Consider the following 6979-nt stretch of genomic DNA (forward strand, 5'->3'; position numbering starts at 1 on the left):
CATCAGGACAGGCTTCACAGCAGCTCCCTAAGGGAACCTCACAGTGCCTGGGAAAAGCAGGGACTCTGAGAGTATCATCACTGAAACAAACACACACCCATAACAACACTCTGGATTTAGGGAAAGCCAGGACCTGCTTCCCAGCACCCTCCTCTCGGATGCTGTACAAGCTCTGTTCCCATTTTTGTTAAGTTTTTCACCAGCACTGTCCTTAAGTCACCACAAAAGCTGTAGGGCTTTGGTTACACAGGGAAAACTACTTTTTCTTCACAATACAACAGTCCAAAACCACCAGGTTTGTGAAAATTAGAGTCCTGCCTTTATCCTTTATCGGGAGATAAAGGGGTGTTACACTCAGTGCTGTGGTTAGAAACTCATTATCCATTCTGCTTGGATTTAGGAGGAAAAGGATTCAAACAGAACAGCACCACATGAATAGTTAGTTCTGTATTTTATAGAAATTGTCTAGGACAAGAGATGACCACTATTGCAAGGCTCACTTCAACACACACCCAGATTGATTAAATTAAAGAACAGATGTGCCTCAAAAGTCTTTCAAAATTCTCCATTATAGGCTAGTTTTGAAAATACAGAACACAACAGGATCAACCATAACATTTCCATTTACTCACATTCCACAACCACCTTCTCCCCAAAACGTAGTTTTACGTTACTCCTCCCAGTACTGCCAGACCAGGCAGCAGCTGCTGGCTTTGCATAGAGCTCCAGTTTTGCATGTGAGGTCCAAAGGCACAGTTTTTGGGATGGAGCATGCAAAGTGCTGGTGCATGCCACAGCCAGAGCTGCTCCCTGATCAGTGCAATCACCCACAGGTGCTGTTTGCTTCCCCTAAGATGGGACAGAATGAAACCTCTGCTTGGAGGAATTTGTTTTTAACATCCATTTGACAGTGCAGTAAGTTAAATGCATGAGAAACACAGTTTTAGTTATTAAATCCTACTTACAATCTCTACCCTTGAGAAACAGACATGGTAGAGGGGCAAGGAAGCACCACCAAATCAAAAGTAACGTCACAAAGAACATGTAAGGCTAAATCTTTCTATTTCGTGGTCTGGCCAAGGCCATGGAGCAGATGGGATGAGACAGCCTGGACATGTGCATCCAATTCTTACTCCACCTATCCCAACATTCCACTTATCAGTCCTGTCCTTCATGCATGTTTAATAAAATGCAATCCCTTGGGGGCTGGGACTGCCCCTTACTGGAGGCTGGGACTGCCCCTTACTGGAAGAAATACACATTTGTACAGATCTTATTATAAGATCTCAGTGTGTGCATAAATAAGGACCTTTATAATCCCAGTAAATAGAAAAGGATAATTTATTATAGAAGTGCACATTCCTACCCACCTTGGCAAAGGATATGAACACTGATAATACTAATAGGAAAAGAAATTAGAGCCTTACTGATTTATGCTGAAATCATTCTAAGGAAAATACCAGATGAATATCAAAAATGAGTCAGTTCAACAGCTTTACTATCAGATAACCACAAAAAAACACAGATGTGACTGATACATCTCAAATAGTTCAGAACTTGTGTATGTGGAAGCTTTTGACCATTTGTTTTGTGTCTCCTTCCAAAAGTTGCATATTTAGGGAAGCTGGAAAGATAACAATTTTTGTTTGCAGGCTTAGCTGTATTTTTAAATACTTTCAGCATTCTAAGCTGAAGTAATGCTGTTAGCAGGAGAAAAAGCATCTCTGTATCTTTCTCTCCAAGCCACCAGTGCTACCACTCATCGGAAGGAGATTAAACATCACAATTGAAGAGGGCTTGCCAGCAGAGCTGTGCAGCCTGGACAGCAGCCCACCACAGACACCTCTCAGCCAGCTCCAACACCAACCCCAGAGACTGTGCCCCCCCCTTGCACAGAGCAAAGGGAACTCCCAGAGCATCACTCTGTGCTCTGAGGGATATCTGTTTGGAATCACATGGATTTTATCATGGAAGCACCTGCTTTTCCTCCAGGGATCACTTAGAGAGTCTGGGACACTCCCACGCTGACTCCCACTCTGGCTGTTTGTCAGTCCAGATCCCAAAAACATCCTCCCCTACATGTGCTGAGAGTCCTGCAATTACCAGCATGCAGCAGAAGCATAGGCTGAGATGGAAGTGTCATCCCCACAGCCCACCCTCTGGGAAAGGAAAACACCTGGGAGAAAAGCTCCAGTGTCTGTGTCCCCTGGCACTGCTGCCAGCTGAGACAGAACCAGCACAGGTGAGGAAGCACCACAGCTGGCAGCCCAAAATGAACCCGTGAGAAAATGAGTCAAATCTGTACATCTGTCAATTCATGGGTGGTATTTTCCCCTCATCAACACTGTTGGCTTATTTTGTACAGAAACTGTGTCATTCTATGTAATACCACAGAATCCCAGAGTGATTTGGGTTGGAAGGGACCTCAAAGCCCATCCAGTTCCAGCCCTGCCGTGACCAGGGACACCTTGCACCAGCCCAGGTTGCTCCAAGCCCATCCAACCTGGCCTTGGACACCTCCACAATGTGTTCAAACTGGAAGACTAATTGATATTTCTAAAAAAAGTCCATGAATTCTCACTTGCAGTATCGCCACAATATTTTTCACTTTAAAAAATCAAAGTTTAAATGTTCACCAGATACTTTTGTTTTCCCCATAATCTATTAAAAAAAAAGGAAGCTTTTGGTGCTTAGTTTGGTCCTGCTTTGGGGACCACTTTCCCCTGTCCTAGAGCCCACCTCCCATCCCTGCCTCATGGGCTGAGTAACTCTGCTCCAGACGTTGACACACAGGCTACTGGAAACTGGTACAGTCAGGAAATTTGGGTCATCTCTCTGAGGTAAACAGTAAATGAAAATCCTCAGGAAAGTCTGAATACCAAGGTGATGAGGGGCTTCTTTTTTTCTTATTTTTTAAAAAGGAAGAATTCTTTTGAAAGTATTCTGTTACTACATCACGTTATTATAACCTAGGGCAGTGATGAGGTCATTTCCATTACCAAAGCAGGTTCTGGGATTTGTTTTTCAGACTACTGAGAAAAAGACACAGTTATATCAGTGCCACAGCAAACCCAGACAAGAGTTCATCACCTCACAGCAAGATCCTGCTGCCCCTGCCCATCAAATCAAAGACAAATTCTTCCACAAATTATGTGGAGCTTCTGTTTGGAAAGAGACAAATGAAATAAAACCAGACCAGAGGCAAACTCAGTTTAAAAGTGTGTCCCATGAGTGGCCCCCAGGCTTTAACTGGAAGCTGAATCCTTAGCTGAACCAGAGCTGTAGGGAAGGACCTGCTTTTATAGTTTAAATCATGTCCAGACTGTAAGGCACCAATATTTTTGACACCTACTTGCCCATCAGTGTGAACTAAACCATTAGTTAAGAATTCAGTTTTGCTCCCTCAAAGCCACTCCCCTTCCTCAGATGCAGGGCATATGTGCCCTGAAGGATAGGGAGACTGCTCCACAGCAGTGTTATGTGTCAGGTAAAAAATAAATGGGAGTGTATTCTCTCAACTCCACATTCACCACAGGCCATACCATACTCTGAGCTTTTACCTCTTGAGCTAGAAATTTTCCATGGACAACAAAGTATTTTCTCATATTTTGTAGTCAGTTTTAATATACTTGAACTTCTGGGTACAAGGGAGACACCTCCTTCTCTGGATGCTACTTGTTGCTCTCCCTGGTATTTTCTATCCCAAGCCATTCAATTAACTTCATGTGATTTGAATTCACAGTTCCCAAATCTCCAGTTCTACTGCCAAGGCTGTCCTGTTCCAACCTACATGGAAGTCACCAAGGTTGCCACATCCCTGGATATTGCACATCAATTCAAACACCCCAGCAGAGCCATTCCCATTACTCCTGCAGCAATGTGCACCCAGAAGGTCATTTCTGCATTGCACTGGGTTCAGCCCTTGGCATTGTCAGAGGAATTGAGGTTATTCAAAGTCAGTGAAGTTTGCTCAATGGCTTTGCAGGAATACTTTTGAGGGAAATACTCAATGCTTACCCCATGCTCATGATTTTTCCCCTTTGTAGGATGAAAATTCATGAACTGAAGGGAAAAACTAGGGAAAAACCAGAAATACTTCCAATTCTAGCTGGTTTAGGCCAACTAGGCAGAAGTAACCTATTCAAAGTGCTGTGAAAATTATAATCATGCTAACAATGTTCAATGGAACATATTCAAGTTAAATATGCAACCCTAGTGATGCACCAGCATTGGAGAACTTTTTTTTCCTTTTTTTTGGCTTTTTTCTAATTTTTTTAAGAAAAACAAGTCATAAACAGCACTTGGTGCTAAGAGTCAAACTGGTGTTTTTCCAGTGCAGACTGGCCATGCAGGAGAGATTAATTTATGTGATTCAAGCATAAATCAATATTTGCATTTCTCTTTTGTTATGGATCCCTGCCATAGGGGAACACAAGAGTGCAGAGAGGTGGACAACGGCCAACGTGAAGATTTGGAGACACAACAGTGCTAGAAGAGCATTTATCTCTACACCATATATCTCACTAATGAGAAGAAAATAAAATAAGCACATCAGTTTTAGATTCATGTTTTCTGTCTGGAATCCTCAGCAGGCTGAACAACTCTCGGTAACCACAAAGCAGCTGATCCCCTGCATCAACAGCTTCACGTGCATCTCGCCCTAGTGAGGTGCAGAACAGCATCTGTTCTGCCAGGAACAGTTCTGCCAGGAACATCCACTGCAGTTACAGGTCCTACCCACACCACTGCTCCTCCCTTGGGGCTGGAGCTGGAACTCGGAGTCTGCATCCCGTCATCCACATGGGAAATTCCACACTCAGCAGTTCGGGCTGCCGAAGGGATTGTCCCCAAAATGAAGGCACAAGGTCAAGCTCTGGGGAGGGGTCAGCCAGCCCCAGCAGCTCCAGCTCCCCAGGGAAGGGGACAGAGCCCATGCAAAGGCCGGAGCTGCTGGGGGAGCACAGAACGGGTCCCACCGCTGGGGCAGCAGCGCTGCACAGGTGCAGCAGGGCTGGGCAGGACAAATCACCCCGCACCTGTGAGTACGGGAGTCCCAAAAAGGCACAGGGAACCCCATGGAACCGGGCTTGGAGCAGCCTGGGATAGTGCAAGGTGTCTCTACGCAGGGCACTGGGTGGGACTGGATGGGCTTTAGGGTCTTTTCCAACCCAAACCATTCCGTGACTTTGGTCCGTGACCACACCGATGTAAGTGAACAGAAACCTGCACGAGGCCGTGAGCAGCAACTCTTACAGGCATTTCTCTCACATCAGACCCAAGAGAAAAGCTGCTCTCGCAGGCGTTTTGCGAAATGTTCCCTCTGCAGCCGCCCTGCCGCACTTCCCCACAGCTCGCACGGCCGAGTGCTTCACTGTCTGCCCGTGCCCGTGCCAGCGGCGGGTACAGGGGCCGGGCACGCACCCCCGCCCCGGCCGGGGATGGAGCTGCGGACCCGTGCAGAGACCCCGCGGTCCCGCTCCCACCCCGCTGCCTCCCCCGTGCCTCTCGGAGCCCCCTCCGCGGAACAGAGCGGAGCGGGCCGGGCGCGGCCGGGGCTGTCCGCGCAGGGACTGCTCCCCGCGGGGGCTCCGCCAGCCCCGTCCCGTCCCGCCGCGGGGGCGGCTCCGCTCCGACCCCGTTCCCGCACCGCTCCTGCCCGCCCTGCGACCCCTGCAGCCGCGGTGAGCCCCGCTCCCACCCCGCGCTTACGGCTGCCGGGCTCCGCCGGGCGCGTCCCGCTCCGCTCCCGCTCCCGCCGCGGGCGACTCCGCGCTCCGGGCGGGGAGGGGCCCGTGCCGCCACCGCCTCTTAAGGAGGATCCAGGAGGCGGCCGGGGCCGTGGGGACAGAGCTGAGAGGGGGATAGGGGGTATGCGGGGACAAGGGGGGAGCGGGGACAGCGGCTGCGAGAGGGGACAGCGGCGGGGCTGCGGCGGCTCCGTCACTCCGGGCGCTGCGGTGACCGGGCCGAGCGGACGGAGGAGCCCCGGCGCTGCCGTGGGGAGCGCTTGGCCGGAGCCGGAGGAGCGACTGATGTGGCAGAAAATGGTAATCAAATAAATGGGATGTGCATTAAAATATCCCTTGCGTTAAAATGCCCTTGCTGTCGCGGCGGCGGTGGATGTTACTGTGGGAATGTGCCTCTCTCAAGGTGTTTGATTCAGCAGATGTGACCACACAACACGTCCGTGCTCTTCAAGTACCTCGTGAACGTTTGCACATGCAACACTTTCACTTACAGACTCTTGGTTTTGAAAGGATGGGTGTTGAAACAGCGGTGACTGTGCCCTGTGAACCTCGGCCAGGTCCACCAAGGTGTTGCTTGACCACTCAGTCCCCTTTGGTCCACTTTACACATCCATCTAAAAAGTGGAATTTTAAGTCATTATTAATTCTATCACTTTCGCTCTTTGTGATGATTACCTTAGAATTCCCTTCCATTCATTCACTCACATTTTTTCTGTTTTGCTTTAATAGATTTGAAATTGAAGTGTTTTGAAATATACCGAAATTGGTAAATTTCTTTCTAAATTGCATTGTATTACTTGCTGCATTGTTTCCTGCTGAACAGGGAGTGGTCTTAAGCTGAAGGAGAGCAGGTTTAGATTAAGAAAGAATTGTTCCCTGTGAGGGTGGGCAGGCCCTGGCACAGGGTGCCCAGAGAAGCTGTGGCTGCCCCTGGATCCCTGGCAGTGCCCAAGGCCAGGCTGGACAGGGCTTGGAGCAGCCTGGGACAGTGGAAGGTGCCCCTGCCCATGGCAATCCATGGGACTTGATGCGCTTTTGGGTCCCTTCCAACCCAAACTATTCCAGAGTCTATGATCCTTTGATTAGCACCCAAAAAAGTACTTCCTACTTGGGCTTTTGGAGCTCACCGTGAGTCAGTGGGAGAGTCTGACATGCTCAAACCTCAGCTGCTGCTCACCCATAACCTGCACTCTTAACATGACAGCTCTCAAAGATGCCAGTTCTTCTCCACA

The 6979-nt window shown here is 48.7% G+C and overlaps 1 protein-coding gene across 1 annotated transcript in view; it reads right to left on the bottom strand.

Annotated features, from left to right (window-relative positions):
• The window catches only part of PLA2G4A (phospholipase A2 group IVA), a 68527-nt gene extending 62737 nt beyond the window's left edge, over positions 1 to 5790 (bottom strand). The window contains exon 1 of the mRNA XM_036388312.2: positions 5710 to 5790. The gene's annotated coding sequence lies outside the window, so the exon portion shown is untranslated. The remainder of the gene's footprint in view (positions 1 to 5709) is intronic.
• Between the last annotated feature and the right edge of the window lie 1189 nt (positions 5791 to 6979).

Source organism: Molothrus ater, chromosome 9 (assembly GCF_012460135.2).
Source record: "Molothrus ater isolate BHLD 08-10-18 breed brown headed cowbird chromosome 9, BPBGC_Mater_1.1, whole genome shotgun sequence".
Lineage (NCBI taxonomy): Eukaryota > Metazoa > Chordata > Aves > Passeriformes > Icteridae > Molothrus > Molothrus ater.